Source organism: Macrosteles quadrilineatus, unplaced genomic scaffold (genome assembly GCF_028750875.1).
Source record: "Macrosteles quadrilineatus isolate MER2022 unplaced genomic scaffold, UCM_ALF_1.0 Scaffold_1__1_contigs__length_201487025, whole genome shotgun sequence".
Taxonomy (NCBI): Eukaryota; Metazoa; Arthropoda; class Insecta; order Hemiptera; family Cicadellidae; genus Macrosteles; species Macrosteles quadrilineatus.
In genome coordinates, this window is record NW_026542594.1 from 31,166,965 (window position 1) to 31,185,568 (window position 18,604).

General features: G+C 34.2%; 1 protein-coding gene across 2 annotated transcripts in view; it reads left to right on the forward strand.

The window, feature by feature from the left end:
• LOC128981962 (uncharacterized) overlaps positions 1-18,604 on the forward strand; it is a 206,328-nt gene that overhangs the window by 77,706 nt on the left and 110,018 nt on the right. The gene's annotated exons all lie outside the window — the stretch shown is intronic.

Sequence of the window (18,604 nt, forward strand, 5' to 3'; positions counted from 1 at the left end):
AGTCTCGTCGAATGTCGGTCCTTGTGCTATATCCAGTATTTCCATTTTCAATGAGTTTTAATCCAATATCCTGTAAAAACCGAATGTTTTCAGTAGTTAATCCTTTTGCAGATGATGAGCTAGTTAGGTGTTTACCCGACAACTCTCTCTTCTTGAATGACAATCCCATGGTTTAGGTTGATGCTTTTATGTGAATCCTGATCGTAATACGTTCTTCTCTGAAGTCTATGAGGTTTCCGTCTTGATCTAGTATGTTCAACACGATGTCTGAAACCACACTGGTGTTTAAGGGAAGGTACACCAAGTTTTGTGGCTTTTCCACAATCTTAAAACCTGGGGCGACTGTCGGATAGAATGTGTGCAATATATGACTATTCTCTCCATCTCTGTATGATCCTTGTATAATGTTACATGTAATGTCTATCGTATTAACTTTCAGTATTGTTACAGTTTTATCACCAGAATAGGTCTTTTTAGGTTCTAGTATTGGAGTTGTTTCAGAAAATCCCAATAATCCTCCAATTGAATGTTTTTGAGTAAAATCAATATAATAGGAAGAAGTTATTTCAGCTTTCATGGTATTGTTATTTCCTCTTATTGTTATATATTCTTTTTCTGATTCCTTTTGAACAAGTTCGTTAAGTTCTTCGTTTTTCATTTGTTTTTGTATAAATTCGTTAATATGGTCTATTTCGTAAGATCCTGTCGGTAAACTAATTTCTTTCATTGGTGTTAATTCTCCCAAATTATTTTTGCTTTTGAAATAGTGTAATTTGTTATTGACTCCTTCAGAAATATTTGGAATAGAATTGTATGTTGTTAAATCCAATAATGCAGCTTCCCATAATCTTCCTTTTTGCAATCGTAGAGCTGGAAATAGAATACTGCGCAGAGTTGATGAAGTGCCGGTCAATGAGACCGTATAGGAAGACATCTTAAAGTTGACTAACGCTTCTAGCTAAAAAATCTAAACATAAGTGACCGCAAATTGTTGTATTGTCAGGTTGTTCTCTGTTATAGTTGTAAAATACTTGTTTTGCTGTGCGAAAGTAACGTTGAAGCTCTTTAGGTGGTGGCATATTACCGTAACTATCGAAATAATAAATAATTCGATCAAGTTTTTTATAACATATCCAATGAGTGCCAGGACCTTCACTGTTTTCTAAATTAACTATTCCAGTCTCATTTTTCCATATTTTACCGGGCAATGCATCTTTCATAAACACTCCTCTAAAAAATGGTATTTTCATACAAGAAGCGTATATAATTAATTCTTTATTTGTCAACTCTTTGTTTGGAATTAGTATTTGTTTTTTCTTGTTTAATACACACGGTATGGTCTTAAGTATAATCCTCCTCCTTTTTTTATCATTGACCATATTGTTGGTTTCTTGTTTTTTTTATTTTGATTATTCCTTCTTTTCCTTTTAATACTACCTCCTTGCTTTTTAACCGTTCGTTTTCGGCCTTTCCTCCTCTTTCCTCCTCCAAACGTAGTTTTTGTCTTCATTGCTGCTGTTACTGCCAAAGCTGCTGCTTTTTCACCAAAACTTGCGTCACTAGATTTTACTCTTTGCCAAGCCTTTTCAGCAAGCGCTCTATCCGCTATGGATCTATTTTTTGTATCTGCAAACTTTGAATATGCTATATCGTGCTGTTTGCAAGCTTGATCTAGTTTATTTATTCCAGAATCTCCTCTTTCCAGACGTTTTTTCAATTTTGTTCCAGGTCCACAGTATTGATATCCTCCAGGCAAATGCAGTTCTACTGGTAGTAAATCTATTGTTTTGTTAACAATTGCTCCAATTGGTTTAGATAATAGAGAAACTGCTGATGATGTCAATCCTCTTCCTCTCTTCAAGCTCTCTATATCACGACTGATGTGCTTAACCTTTAACATCTCTATTTATAGGGGAATGTACCCACATCGGCTTCACTCCTCAAGTGTTTGACAATGAATGTTTCATTTACGAATTGATTTCTTATTATGTACCTTTATCAATCCATATTATACTTTTTTGTATTTTCATCTTCTTTGTTATATTTTGAATATGTTGTATCATTACGTCATGTGTGTACTTCTTCATTTTGTTCATCTTTTATTAACACTTGCTTTTTTATATTATCTTTCATCTAATCCAAAGTCACCGCTTCGTGAGGTAAAACTGCATTGTAAACATTTTTCTAATGGTGAAATCTTTCTACAGGTTTAGTTCTAAGCATCTTTGTTCTGCTAGACATAAAATATTGCTTCATAATAACCCTATCAATCCATTGATCTCTTTGATCTGGATGCACTTTGTTATGTCCTGGATATGCTGGTATCATATTGTGAAAATCAAACATTACAGTACCCAAAAGTCTAGCAAGATAGTTTACATTGACAGCATTATCCATTTGTTGTGGATCTTCAAGATTTGTAATTCTTTTATTATTACATGTGTATATTTCTTCATTTTGTTCATCTTTTATTATACACTGGCTTTTTATATGATCTTTCATCTGATCCAAAGTTACCGCTTCGTGAGGTAAAACTGCATTATGAACATTTGCTAATGGTAAGTTTTTACAATCAAAAGTGGTGGTCTTTATATTATTATGTTTATATTCATCGGTTATTACAGGAACTTGTTTAAAAACTACCACATCTTCAGGATTTACTCCACCTTTTACATTAGTTATCTTTTTGTTCTCAGCATGCCAATTTCCATTCTTTTGTAACATGATTTGACTTACAGTGGCAGCATCTGTTGGTTTTAATCCTTCTTTAACCTTATGTAATATTTTACCTTTGCAATCAATTTGTTCACTATCGTGAATAATACAATTATCTTTAACATATTTGAGGTTAACTGCATCCGAATCTTCTTTAGGGTATCCTATATCATTTATAACAAAGTTATAAAAAGAGAATCTATCTTCTTTTCTTTCAGGGATTATAGAATGTAAATATCCTTTATTGACTGAATCTTGACTATCGACAGGATCAGCTAAGTTTGTAACTCTTCTGTTTTTAACATCGTAAACTTCATTATTAACTTGTAAAGTATTTGACAGTTTTGAAAGTAAATAATCTTTGGTGACGGAATCGGAGTTTTCTATTGGTTCACCAACATTTGTTATTCTATGAGACTTGGCATTATAAGAGTCGTTTTGAAGTTGTAAGCTCAACAATTTTTCACTTTTTAAAGTTTTCAAATTTATTGCATCATTATCATCTTCTGGATCTTTTACAAACTTCAATCGTTTGCTGCTTATGTTATAATCTCCTTCAGCTGTTAATGGTAAACTATATCTTTTACCATTGGGTTTTGGTTTTTCTCCAAAATTGGAATACCTTCCAAACTTGTCCACGCTCATGATTCAACTGAGTTCCCTCGATTCTTGTCCTCCTTTTATATGCGATGATTAAGCAATAATCCTTCGATTTCGTAGTTCATCGATTAAAGCTACCCATTCATTGTCCAATCCGGTATGACCGGCTTCCATGGCTTCATGTAATAATCTCATTCGATCAACCAGCTTATTGACATCATTATAATATATTATGTTGGTATTGTATAGACTTTTTAATAATCCTTTCCCTGAAGATGTAGGTTCGTTGGTTCTTGGTCTTTTGTGTAACACATTTAATTCAGCTGTAGATATAGCTCTTCTTTTAAGTTGAGATTTTTTCACTTGTGTTGGAAAAAGATCAGCTATGACACTTGTGTATTTTATTGATCGATTTCGATAAATGGGCAAATCTTTGGAATACTGCTTTTTATGTGCATTTGTATCATTTAGTATATTTTTAAACACTGATAGGTCTTTTTTGGTATATTTACCAGGTTTGTTTTTAAAAATAAGTTCAAACAGTCCTGTTGTACCTTTATATTTTTGGTTACCAATAAGGATGTTATCGTTTTCATCAATATCCAAATTACTGTCTCCAATCATAATACCATTGTCTTCTAGTCTAGCTCCATAAATATGATATCTTCGATTAGCCTGTGTTGAATGTAACATCTTTAATAAATATTTTCTGCCCAAATTCCCTTTGAATGCTATGTTTGTGCTTAATGTACTTAGATTTGTAGGATTAGTAGATCCTTCTTCTTGACCTGCGGAAAATCCTTCTTTTTCTCTTGAATCTTCAGTTTCTTCTGTTTCTTCTGTTTCTTCACTTTCTTCACTTTCACCACTTTCTTCAGTTGATTGAAATTGTTTGTATTGTTCATAATCTCTTGATTCTTTTTCATACTTAGAAATCGGTAGAATAGCATCTCCTTCGAAAGGTTTTTCAATATTTTTAACTAATCTGTTTAAAGGATCAGTAACGGGTTTAAACGTTGATTCTATAAACTTTTCTCTTTCACTTATACCTAACTTCAGAGCTCTGTTTTTATGTCTAATAGAATCACTAAGTGATTTTATTTCTTTTAAGAGCTTTTCTTGACTTGCCATGTTTACAGTACGAAGTGTTGATTTGAAATAGTGATATTTAGTGAAGCAGAACGTATTTATCAAACCCTATTCTATATCGTCCGTCTTTTATGGCTTGTTCTTTCATAATGACCAAAAATCCATACTTTTCTGCCCATGCTTTTCCACAAATTTGTTTAAACTTATCAAATGACATATCAGCATTTACATGATCGTTATATACGTGTTTCAGGTTGGTTTCATCTTGTTTGAACAAAATTATAACATTTGCATTATCTCTGATAAGCTGCTTTGGAATTTTACTGTATGTTTGTCCTATATATATGCTGTCGATATTATTATGTCTTCCCATGGCGAAATAGTTCCTAATAGTATCATGATTTTCACACGAAACGTCATCAAATAGAAATACTGAATATGGTTTAGCTTGGTTTGGTTGCAAAACTTTATCACTGGCGTTAAATTTATAAAGGTTAACACCTGACACCTTCGATATGATTTTCTCCAACAATTGATACTTTGGCTGATGTAGTGACTTTGAAAAAATATATAAGTTATTAAACCTCAATCCTTTAGGATTTGTAATCAAATTAAATACGACATTAGTTTTTCCACAGTTTGAAGGACCACTTATAATACATCTGACTGTGTTTGGAAGTAAACTTCCATGTTTGCCAGTGTTGATTGTGTCGTTATCAACAGTGTAATCATCAATATTACTAATGTTGAATTGATCTTTATGACAAACAATCTCCATCTTATTCGAAATCCAATAGTACAATGAGCTGTTCCCGTTAAATTAGGTCTTTTATAGGTATCCAAGAATCTTCTGTTTTGTTAAAACCTAACCATCGTACTTTAACTTGGTCTTTTTTCCTTTGTAACACTTTTTCAACAAGATATACATCACCTACTGTAGATTTTAATAGTTCATGTCCGTAGAACGCACCTTGTAACAAATTGCCTTTATTATCCTTTAATATGTATGTTTCTGGTATAGTTGGTTGCACTTTGTATATGGTAAATACTTCATTTGTCCAATTAGGTAGATATTTTTTAGTAAATATCGTTTTATACTTACTTATTCGAACTTTATCATTTACATTGAATTTTCTAGGCTTCTTTATTTCAACCTTAGGTTTTGTATTGTGCTTTATTCTTTTTAATACAAGTTTAGCATTTTTACTGTTTACTTCATTTGGTGTCATCCCAATAGTTCTGTGAAACCTGTTGTTGTAATCACTTATTAACTTTGGTAAAATATCAATCCATAAGTAGGTTCCTCTGTTTGAAAACATTTTATACATCGCTCCTTTTAACGTTCTATTAAATCTTTCAATTATAGCCGCTTTTTTTTCAGATTTGGTTGAGTAGTGGTTTATGTTGTATTTTTCCATTAACTTTGAAAAACTTTTATTAAAGTATTCTTTGCCATCATCAGTTTGTAAATGTTTCATTTTGTTTTTATCTCTCTTTATAGCGATTTCCATGGCTTGTGTTACGCTTTTACCAGTTTTATCCTTTAATGGTAATGCATCTGCAACTTTGGTAAAACAGTTAATCACTGTAAGTATATAATGATGTCCTTTATTTATTTTACTATATGGTCGCATTTCAATCAAATCTGCTTGATACAAATCATTTATTCCTTTAACAGTTGTATTTCTTCTTGGAAAGTTTACTCTTGCAGGTTTGTGTAGCTCATTTACAATGTTTTCTTTAAAAGCCATTATGTTGTTTTCACTGTCAATGTTGGCAAAGTAATGATTTTCATTTTTTCTTGCATCTCCTTATATAGGTCAAGGTCATTTTAACCTTGTGTAAAAAAGGGGGAACACAGCGGACAATGCTGTGTTCCCCCAATTTTACGGAAAGGAGAAAGGATAAGTGGTGTAGGACGATGAAAAGGTAATTAGTCGATAGGGTTAAGGGAATAGTGACCAAATGGAAGTGTGTGGATCCGGTCTGGTAGGATGTGTCGTTTGTCATCGTTGCAGGAGAGCGCCTTCTTAACTTCTGTCACGCTGTACAGTTGATGATTATAACTCCTGATTGTGTTGAAGTGTGCAGTTATAACTTTATCTTCATACAACACTTGCTTGTAGTCTTCAAAAAGTACATTTTTCTTCAAATACAAATTCTTTACGCCTTTTGCCTTTTTTATAATGTTGTCATCATGTAGTTTCACAGCATACAATTTTGATATAAGTGCTACGATTTCTTCAAGTAACACTCCGTTAGCCTCATCTTTAAATTTCCCTAATACTTTCTTGTTTCTGTCCTGATCGTAGTTCGGATGATCTTTAGGATAGTCAGAAAAATCAAATTCATCTTTATATACAAATGTGCGAAGATCTCTATACATATCTTGAGTAATTATCTTGTAAATAAAAGCATCTGTATCCATGTAAGTTATAACTATGTTCTCTCTTCCATAATGTGCAACCATCTTGTTGTAGTGAAAATCATACATGTGCGTTTTTGATATATCTAATATTGACATTCCTATATACAAAGGTCGATCCATTTTTATACTAGTTTTCTTCATAGATACGGCAACAAGGTTTTCATTAATGATTACTGATGATCCAAAGTTGGGCTTCTGTACAAGTTTCTCCAATTTCCTGGCATCTGTTATAAGTTTAACATTTTTGTGTTTCCTTTTATTTTCCAGAGTTTTACCAAATATCGCATTGTTCATTAATTTAAAAAAGTCCTTTTGGAAGGCTGACGTTGCTGCTGCTCTTCTTGTAGTGTTGGAATCGATGTAAGGTTTCAGCCAGCAAGATTGAGTAAATTCTAAAACTCTGTGTACTTTGGTTAGACGAAGTCCTAATTCAAGTGCTTGTTGTACAATCCAAAAGTGCGCAACATATCTTTGTTTGTTATTTAAATTCATCATTAATTTAGGATGTTTTCCAGTTGGTGAAATTTCAGTTTTTGGTAAAAGAGGAAGATCGTAGTGAAGGTCGTGTAGATGTTCTGGGTACTCGAAATCGCAGTCTAAAATATATCCTGTATCACCATGTTTTGGAATTTGAACAATATCTCCAATTGACTCTGGGTCTATCCATTTAAAGTTATCATATGGAAGGGGGTTGGACATTGCCCATCCATACAAATTGTTTGCATCAAAGTACCCTAGATAAACTGATGGCTCTTGCTGATTGTAGTTTGGCAGGTCTTTATTGTTGGCTTTCACATGTCTTACAACGCTTTGAGTCAATCCTCCTCTGACACCGGACTCAATCATCAGCACCATATCAATATCTGTTAAAAGTTGAAGTTTGCAATTGGTTTCTTTTAACATCGCCTGCCAAGCTAATCCTGGAGAGGTGAAAGAATGAAGAGGGTCTAATCCGTATGCTTCCAAACAGGTGTTTCTGAATTCCTCCATTACATCACAAAGCAGGGTCACATCGAGTTTAACATAAAAATCTGAATAATCTCCTAATGTTTCCATATCAAGTTCGTTCCAAACTCTGCATGCATGTTGGTAATCTTCTGGTGATATTTCTGAATTGTTCAGCTTGTTGCTAAAGGCTTCTGGCGGAGGAAGTGATGTCTCGTCAAATCTGTGCAATCCATCGATGTAATCATAAGGAAATACTCCTTTTCGAAGAACTAAATCCAATTTGTTGTTGTCCACTATTTTACTTGTTTCTATTAAATTTTCTTTTGTCAAATTTTCTGATAGTTTCATAAGACTAGTAGGCATAAATCTGTAGGAGTCAAGAAATCTGAGTTTAATTTTACCGACCTTTTTTGAAAAACTAATAAACCTTTCCATCGTTACGGCTAATACATCAATTTTACCATTGTCCCTTCCTAATTCAGGTATTATAAAATGTCCATCATAACCGCTCAAGTTGTGCATTACAATTGGAATATAGTTAGGAATTTTATAGTTTAAGTTGCAGGCGTTACACGCAGCACCTCTGTAGCTTCCAGTCAGATGGTCGTGGTCATGCACTTTATGATTATATTCTGTAAATGTCTTCTTGCATAGATAACATGATATTGATAAATCGTATTCTTGAACTTCAACGGGTGACATAGGTGTCATAGGTTTTACCTGTGTATAAATTGCCTCTACTTTTTCAGCTATATTGTAAAGCTCGTCAACAAAGTGTTTAGCTGCATCTTCACCACGATACACTTTTGGTTCAGCTGTCAGTCCATAATCTTGTAAATATTCTTCGGAAAGCGTTGACTTGATGAGTAGACAAAAACTGTTGGGTGAATGTAACTGGTACTTGTTTCTTCTTGATGTTTCCTCCTCTTGATGTTCCAATGGTAGTAGTGTAGATTCAAAATCAGCATACACAACAATAGGGATTCTATATTGATGAATGACGTTATTAAACTGTACAAATGCTCTATCACGTGCTGGCAAGTTAATCTTAACTTCATCATGTCCGTTGCATAACCTTTTATGCTCCATTAACCATTCAGAACCTCCTCTTCTTAAAGGTTTATTTACATGACAAAAACATCTTTTACAAATTGTTTTACTTCCTCCTGTTTGCTTTGACACTTGTAATGATAGCAGTCTGTTGAAATTCTTAATATATACATAGTGCGATATTTCACCTTTGGTGATTAATAATAAGTCTGTGTGATTATTTAGTTCGTGTGCACTTATACGTAGAGGATATACATTGTTTGATGAATCTAAACCATATATATTTACAGAAGCGGTTGGGTTCTTTTTTTCAAACTTGGTGATATCTTTGATTTTTACAGGGTAGCTCATTCCTTGAAAATTATAATTATGCTGTACTTCTTCATATTCTCTTCCTACCCTTTGCGGATTATTATTTTTGACATATTTTACCAACATTGAATATTTAAAACATTCAGTATCATTATTTTGTACATTTACACAAGATTTAGTATTAGCAATTTTCTTGGGTAGAGGAATATAGCTACTACCTCTCATTCCATATCCGTGTTTATGCACTCTTACATCCAAGCCCGATATGTTCAATACAGTCCATCCTGATCCTCTGCCTTCATGTTCTTGCAATTTCGTCAAAAGTTCTTCAAAACATTCATCTACTATTGATTCAATATCTGAGGCAAACATAATGGTTCTGTTTTTTGTTAAAAATCCTCTAGGTGATGTTTCATTTTGTATGTTGGTAAACATAACATCCAGCAATAGTCCAAACTTTATAAAATTTAATCTTTGTAATTCACTTTGCAACGTTTTAATAACTAGTCTTTTTGCACTAAACATAAATTCTTCCAGTTTTAATGCGGCATTGTCAATTTTGAAATGTGTTACCACTTTACCTGGTAGAGCATGAGCGTGTAGTTCCACATTTGTTGAAGATATAGCAGTTGAAGGTGAAGTTGAAAGTTTAGGTGCGTAATGGATAACACTTGGTCTTGAAGTGGATGATTTCGGGTCTTTTTCTTCTTGGCCTCTTGAAGTCGATGGTCTTGGTTCTTTTTCTTCTGTATTTCTTGAGGTAGATGGTTTGGGTTCTTCTTCTTCTTCTTGTCCTATTTTATACAATTCTTCAATTAAGTCTTGATATCCTTCCAATTCCTCATAATTTGTAGGATGATCGACTATTTCATGAAGTAGAAGATCTATTTCATCCTCAAACGTGGCTTGACAAATGGCACAGCGTAGCATGGAAGTAGATGGTTTTGGTTCTTCTTCTCCTCGATCTCTTGAAGTAGATGGTGTCGGTTCTTCTTCTTCTCCTTGTCCTATTTTATTCAATTCTTCAATCAAGTCTTGATATCCTTCCAATTCCTCTTCATTTGTAGGATGATCGACTATTTCATGAAGTAGAAGATCTATTTCATCCTCGAATGTGGCTTGACAAATGGCGCAGCGTAGCATGTTGTAGATGTTCTCTATTCAAGAAGCAGCAGCATACTGATGAAAGATGTGAACATCCACCCCTATTTATACCATTCCCTCCCCTCTCTCCCCTCTACTACTACTATTAAATTAATGACATCACCCCATTTCCCAATTTCTTTATAATCTAACGTAAATACAGGCTATTATTCAACTTTCAAACATATTTATAGAAAAACAAGGTATTTTATTTTTTACTAACTATTCCGGTTTAGTAGGTCAAGGTCATTGCAGGATAATAAAAAAATGTGTGAACAATTCGTTTAGTTCTGAAACACGTTTTTACACATGTTATACCAGAACTAAATAAATTGGTCAGACATTTTTTTATTCAAAATTTGGAAAAAGTTATTTACTGTTCAAAACTTGGAAAAGCCCCAATTTACTGTGTTATAGTCTTGGAAATTGAAGATTTCCAAGACAAACCCAATCTACCCACGTCCCATTTTTTTTATTTGTTAGTACTCTTCATCAATTTCACTATCCAATAAATCCATCATTTCCGACAGAATTCGCTCTTCCATTTCACCATTCATTAATTGTATCATGTCCGACAGCATTTTTTCATCATCATCTTCTTTTAATTTTTCAACGTGGTTATCAATTATAGCACTAGCTTCTTTCATTTCTCCCACAGTCCTCATTCTTGCTTCTTCAACTTCCTTTTCTAAAAACCTTATTCTTTCAATTGATAAATTTATAATTTGAAGTTTAGATGTTCCTTTTTTTGCTTTGAGTATGGTTCTCAATACCTCAAATGTTTCATTTAGCTTCATCACCCTCCTTCTTTCTCTTTCATTATGTCTAATCTTTTGTTTATCCATCTTGACTAAGCTTGCGTTTGCGAGTTCCAAAAATAAGAATGTTTAATGCAGGATGTCAAACCTCTTTTATACCTCCATATAGTGGTGGGGGGTAGACCACTCCCCACTTTACTTTATAGTAGTGGGGGAAATGGGTAACATTTTCTTTTATTGTTGAACCATGGAATTTTTAAATTCTTTAAGTAGGTCAAGGTCATTGTCAAATAATAAAAAAATGTGTGAACAATTTATTTAACCCAGCAACATGTTTTCTTAAACATGATATACCAGAATTAAACAAATTGCTCAGACATTTTTTTCAAAATTTTGAAAAAGCCAATTTACTGTGTCTTTTATGATTTTATGATTATCAGGATTTAAAAGAAATTAAATATTTCAAAGATTAAAAATTTAGAAATAGAAAATTTACTGTATTTGTTTTGGAAATTGATGATTTGCAAAACAAACTCCCAACCCACCCTCTCATTTTAATTTTTGTACACTATCAGAGTCAGAGTCAGAGTCGGAGTCAGAGTCAAACAATCGTCTTCTACTTCTAAACATTGCACTAAACATTATATGACTTGTTGTAGGTGTTTCCCTTAGCTCAACAAGTTTCTCCGAGCATACCATCTCTTCAGTAGATGATGAATCTTCAACAAGTAGAAAACTTCTATCTTCTTCATCTAACTCTTCATCAGTCAATACTTCCAAATTTTCGTCACCATCCGATTCCAACTCTTCTTCGGATAAAGATTCTTCCTCCAAGTCTATGTCTTCTTCCTCTGAACCAGCTTCAAAAACAATGTTTTCCAATAAGGTTTTTAAAAAAGAAGTTGTCGGGAAAATATTGTCCACAGGAGACATAATGTACAAGAGTGGTAAATCTGAAGTAACTGATTGTACCTCAGCAAACATGTTATATAGACAAACCCCCACCATTTACCTTTACCCCCACCCTTAACCTTTACTCCATTTTGTTTTTAGTTATTGCGGTCTGGTTTTATGTAGAATGTGGCAGTCACAATATACCCTTTTTCTAACATTTCCACTAGCCTTCGAATTATTTTATTAAATCGTACATCAGTTAATTCTAGTTTCAACCCGTTTGCTTCTGAGTTCCAGATGTTTCTCTCTTCCTTCCACAAAGTAAAATGACATGTCACACTATGATTTAAATATTTTTCTAAACTTCCCCTGAATGCAAATGCTTCTTGAAGGTTTTTTAAGTTTCTTTTAATTATTATTGTAGCTGGGGAATTCATAGTTAAACTTGCCTCTGCTAGCTCCAATCTAAGAATGAATCGTGTGCAATATCAAGCGTCATTTATACCTTTATGTACTGGTGGGGGTAAAGGGGGGTGGGGTTAAACAAACCACCTTAATTTTAGTAGTGGTGGAAATTGATATTATCATTATTTTAAAATTTTGCAGAAATTTCTAAGTTTAAGAAGTGGGTCAAGGTCATTGCAAGATAATAAAAAAAATGTGTGAACAATTCATTTAATTCTGCAGCATGTTTTTACACATGATGTATCAGAATTAAACAAATTGCTCACACATTTTTTTTAAGAATTTGGAAAAATTGAATTTACTGTGTTATCTTTGGTAATGTAAAATGTTAAAAGGAAAAAAATTACCGTGTCTTTTTGATCTTGGAAATTGAAGATTTCCAAGACAATCTTCCTTTAGCATCCCGGATAAGGTAGTCAGTTCTTTTCGGATGTTCAGGGTTTACAACATCTCTTGGTAATCTAATTGAAAAATGCTCTCCTGTATCGTTACGTTTTATAATGATGTTATTAAACCATACACATCTGACAAAGAAATATTTCGTACACCTTTTCATCCTTCTTACCCGGATTGCTTTGGGAAGTTCTTTAATTTTATTGGAAGACTCTGTGGTTTTATTGTGTTTTGAATGAATGGAGCACATATCACTATTCAAAACACAAACCTTTTCACAGTGTTCCCCCTTACTAGCACCCTTTTTAAAAACATATCGACACTTAGAGAGGGTGTGTGCAAATTTTCTTCTCCTGTCAGCAATTAATTGTTTACACTTATCTGAAGGAGAAGTGTGAAGGTGGTCAAAGGATTTGGAAGTGGCTGGTAGGGAGTCTTTTAGAGGAGATATGATGGGTGGTGGAATAGTGAATTGTAAAGGTGGAGTTGTCGAGGGAGAAATACATGGTGTAGAAGTTGGAGGTGGAGATGCAGTTCTAGTAGCAGTAGGTGTTGATAGAATATCAGCAACAGTGCAGTCAGAGGACGAGGAAGAGCTTGTAGATGAATCAGATGAGGTTAACTCCGAAGAAGATGAACAAGACGAACTTGATTGTGAAGATGAAGATGAAGACAATATTTCAATCAGTGGAGGAGATTGATCACCAATGGCTCGGAAGGTGTATTGTTCTTCTGCTCCAGGACTTGCACCTTCTGACTGCAGTATTTCTCGAAGAACCGATTTTGGATCTGACGCATGTGATGAAATTAAAATAGATCGAGGAAGAGACTTTGAAGATGAAGAAACTACTTTCGAGGGTCTAGTGGGAATTCTAAGGTAAGCCATGATAGCAAATGAAACAGTGAATAGTAACTGGAGCTGACTCAGCTAGCTAGGACTACTTCAGACCATTGAATGATGATTGCCTGCGAAGCAAACCTCCTTTTATAGCAAAACTCAAGTGGAGGGGAAAGCTTGTGGGTGGAGGGGAGAAGCTTGTGGTTGGAGGGGAAATGTTGTGTCCTTTGGTGTTAACTTAAAAGAACTGTTCTCGGTTCCCAATAATGTACTATAAGGAAGCTTTCTAAGTCCTGTAAGTAGGTCAAGGTCATTTAAAAATATTGCCAAAAGGAGAGATGGAGCAAAAATTGGCTCCATCTCTCCTTTTGTTGTAATAGGGGAACTTAGTGTTTGTTATGTATTTTAAGGGAAGCTTTCTAAGTCCTGTAAGTAGGTCAAGGTCATTTCAAAATAATGCCAAAAGGAGAGATGGAGCAAAAATAAGCTCCATCTCTCCTTTTGTTGTAGTGGGGGAACTTAGTGTTTGTTTTATTTTCGTGTTTGTGTGTAAGTCTGAATTGGCTAAAGACCAATGTATCAGTCTTTTTGATCAGAGGCAGCGCAGCCAAAGGACTGTCCTCATGTTATTGATCAAAGACTCATTAGCAATAGCCGGAGCAGCGCAGTCAACGAACTGTCCCCATAAAAATGTGTGAATGTCATCTATCTCATTTTGTTGTAGTGGGGGAACTTAGTGTTTGTTTTATTTTCATGTTTGTGTGTAAGTCTGAATTGGCTAAAGACCAATGTATCAGTCTTTTTGATCAGAGGCAGCGCAGCCAAAGGACTGTCCTCATGGTATTGATCAAAGACTCATTAGCAATAGCCGGAGCAGCGCAGTCAACGAACTGTCCCCATAAAAATGTGTGTGTATGTCAAAGAGAACTCTATGTCATGAATTTACTATTGGTTTCATGTTTTTGTTTTGTGTGAACGTTTTCAACTTACTAATGTCACTTAGAACTTTGTAACATACAATGATCAACTCAAATTGAAAATAAAAAATTACTAATAGGGACTTTATTATTTTGATACCTGAAATAGAACATCACATAATTAAGAAATACAACACCCCTTACCAAAGATACAAATACGCAAAACACCCTCTAACTACAAGCCAACAAATACTACAATCAACATGCTTCTAATATAACTACTAAGTGACAAGAACCTTAGGTTAGAGTGGTACCAACTCTAAACTAAGGGTCTCATCTTTAGCCAGTTTGCCCATCCGGTCAGCTTCACCGGTTGTGCAAGACTGACAATCATCCGTCTGCTCGCAGCCCTTTTATACGCTCGGGTTGAGTGGTGGGGGTAGAACAACGCTGCACCTGCTTATGTAAATTAACTAGCGATAGTAGGTCCCTAGCTAGAATATATGCCCGGTCGGATTCAAACATATACAAGATCCATTACTACCGTTTTTATATTTTTTCCAAAATATTTTCAAAGTCCTGTAAGTAGGTCAAGGTCATTTAAAATAATACCAAAAGAAGAGATGGAGCAAACATGCTCTATCTCTCCTTCTGTTGTAGTGAGGAAAGAGTCTGTGTTTAGGTATAACAACAAAAGCTTAAAAGTGTTCATTGTTAGCTGACATAAGTAAACTACCAATGACAACGAAAAGTTTAAAATTTAATTTAACCAAATGCAGAATAGTATGCAGGCCGTTGGACCTCTCAACTAATTACAAAGTGGTCAACTTAAATTTTAAATATAGAATATTTACTGTCACAAGAAAGTTTTCATTGTTAGCTGACATAAGTAAACTACCAATGACAACGAAAAGTTTAAAATTTAATTTAACCAAATGCAGAATAGTATGCAGGCCGTTGGACCTCTCAACTAATTACAAAATGGTCAACTTAAATTTTAAAATATAGAATATTTACAGTCACAAGAAAGTGTTCATTGTTAGCTGACATAAGTAAACTACCAATGACAACAAAGGTTTAAAATTTAATTTAACCAAATGCAGAATAGTATGCAGGCCGTTGGACCTCTCAACTAATTACAAAATGGTCAACTTAAATTTTAAAATATAGAATATTTACAGTCACAAGAAAGTGTTCATTGTTAGCTGACATAAGTAAACTACCAATGACAACGAAAAGTTTAAAATTTAATTTAACCAAATGCAGAATAGTATGCAGGCCGTTGGACCTCTCAACTAATTACAAAATGGTCAACTTAAATTTTAAAATATAGAATATTTACAGTCACAAGAAAGTGTTCATTGTTAGCTGACATAAGTAAACTACCAATGACAACGAAAAGTTTAAAATTTAATTTAACCAAATGCAGAATAGTATGCAGGCCGTTGGACCTCTCAACTAATTACAAAATGGTCAACTTAAATTTTAAAATATAGAATATTTACAGTCACAAGAAAGTGTTCATTGTTAGCTGACATAAGTAAACTACCAATGACAACAAAGGTTTAAAATTTAATTTAACCAAATGCAGAATAGTATGCAGGCCGTTGGACCTCTCAACTAATTACAAAATGGTCACAAGAAAGTGTTCATTGTTAGCTGACATAAGTAAACTACCAATAACAACAAAGGTTTAAAATTTAATTTAACCAAATGCAGAATAGTATGCAGGCCGTTGGACCTCTCAACTAATTACAAAATGGTCAACTTAAATTTTAAAATATAGAATATTTACAGTCACAAGAAAGTGTTCATTGTTAGCTGACATAAGTAAACTACCAATGACAACGAAAAGTTTAAAATTTAATTTAACCAAATGCAGAATAGTATGCAGGCCGTTGGACCTCTCAACTAATTACAAAATGGTCAACTTAAATTTTAAAATATAGAATATTTACAGTCACAAGAAAGTGTTCATTGTTAGCTGACATAAGTAAACTACCAATGACAACAAAAGTTTAAAATTTAATTTAACCAAATGCAGAATAGTATGCAGGCCGTTGGACCTCTCAACTAATTACAAAATGGTCAACTTAAATTTTAAATATAGAATATTTACAGTCACAAAAGATTGTTCATTTTAATGGGGGACTTCTTTATCCTTTGTTAGCTGAAATATCACATGATTAGAAAAATACAACACTCTGCGCAATTCAAGTACTAAAGACACGATGCACTCCATAAAGTAAAACCATCTAAGATACAAGCTAAAAAAACAACATGCAGCACATGCTATTGACTAAAACATTAAGTTAGATTGACCAAATCTAACGAAAGGTTTTAATCAAAAGTCAGTCAGTTTACACTCAACCAGTCAGCTGTGCCAGTTGGGTGAGACTGACTACAGTCCGTTCGCTGCCGCTTCTTTTATCCGCGAGCCAGTTGGGAGGGGGTCGGTTGGGAGGTTTACCCTGCTTCGCGGGTAAATTTCCCTACTGTCGGGTAATTCTACCTACTAAGTAAGGAAGTCTCCAAACCTCCAACATCACATAATTCAGTGTCGAACCTTCAACGAAGACTGTTCACATATGCCAGCTCTGTTCTGATGTTAACTATGGATAAGCCAAGTACAATCACACAAGATAAACTAAAGAGAATAAAAGAAGATTTAAAGAAATCTACTACTACTAAAACTAGCAATTTTCGCAAGTCAATGTCACTACGTCTAAAGTTTCAGAAGCAAATTAAATTACCACTACATTGGAATGCATCAGGATCAAATTATTCTAATCAATTATCACCCGAAGCCATATGTCAAGAAATGAAGCTTCCTCAACTAGTAAGTCCAATAGAAACAGAAAAAGTAACATTTAAATATCTGTTACAAAACAAACATTATCAATTAGTAGAACAAAGACAAAACGAAAATGGTAAAACGTTTATTTTCTTTTATGACAACAAGTTTTTAGAGGTTTGCTTTCCGACACGATTAAATGTGCCAAAGCCTCCTGACGTTGAAGATGGCAAACTAATTTATTTGATTCGCACAAGTCAGAACACATGGAATTGGGTATAATTCACTTAAAAAAAAAAAAAACAGTCTTTCTAAAGACTCCATTATATAAACATATTTTGACCACAAAGTCTAATCTGTCAAACTGTTTAACAAAATATAAACGATATTTAATTTTACTTTATTTTTTACGTCACGGTCTCCAGTACCCGTAATACACCACTACTTAAGGTTTTTTTAAGACCAACAAATATTTACTAACATGGGGAAAATATATCTACTATTTTGGAACGTATTTCTGCATAAACATCTTTTAACCACAAACAGCTATCCTGCGACTATCTAACATAAGATATAAATTAAAATTGGTTTTTACAATACCTTGTGTTGTTGAGTCAATCGAGGTGTAGTATTACGATGGCATCAACGATGCAAACGATAGACCCAGGACCGTACAACACTCCGCCGCTATGTCCAAAAGCAAACTGTAGAACTGTGGATACAAATCCACATGGAGGTTGAGTAGGGGCATTTGACCTTGTTCCACTGCCCGCTCACTTTCCCTCGACCGACGGCCTCAGCCTAATTCACGGCAATGCCGGTGACACAACCTTGCACCACGCCGCCGCGGGCACTAGTACAATACTGTAGGCTACTGTTAAAATGTTTCCGTCGACAATATGATTTTAACTCAATTTATTGTCTGTACATGTAAGCTGTGTTTTGGTTTAAAACCTTGGTGTAGCTGTTGGTTGATATGCCCAATACATTTTAAGACAATTGCAAACGAACAAGTATTAGCTATTTAAACACACTACTGTACAGACAGCTGTTTCATCCCCTATCCATTACCACCAGCTCCTACCACCTGTATCCTGTTACCACCTTCTTGCTGTCAGCTCAAATCCGCTATAAAACACGCCATTTCCACCCCTATCGTACCTAACTGTCAAATCCCCCGTCATTTCCGGCTTTACACGTCATTTCCGCTTAACGGTCAAATCAGCTGGTGTGGCAAAACAGCTTAGGGGCTACTACTCA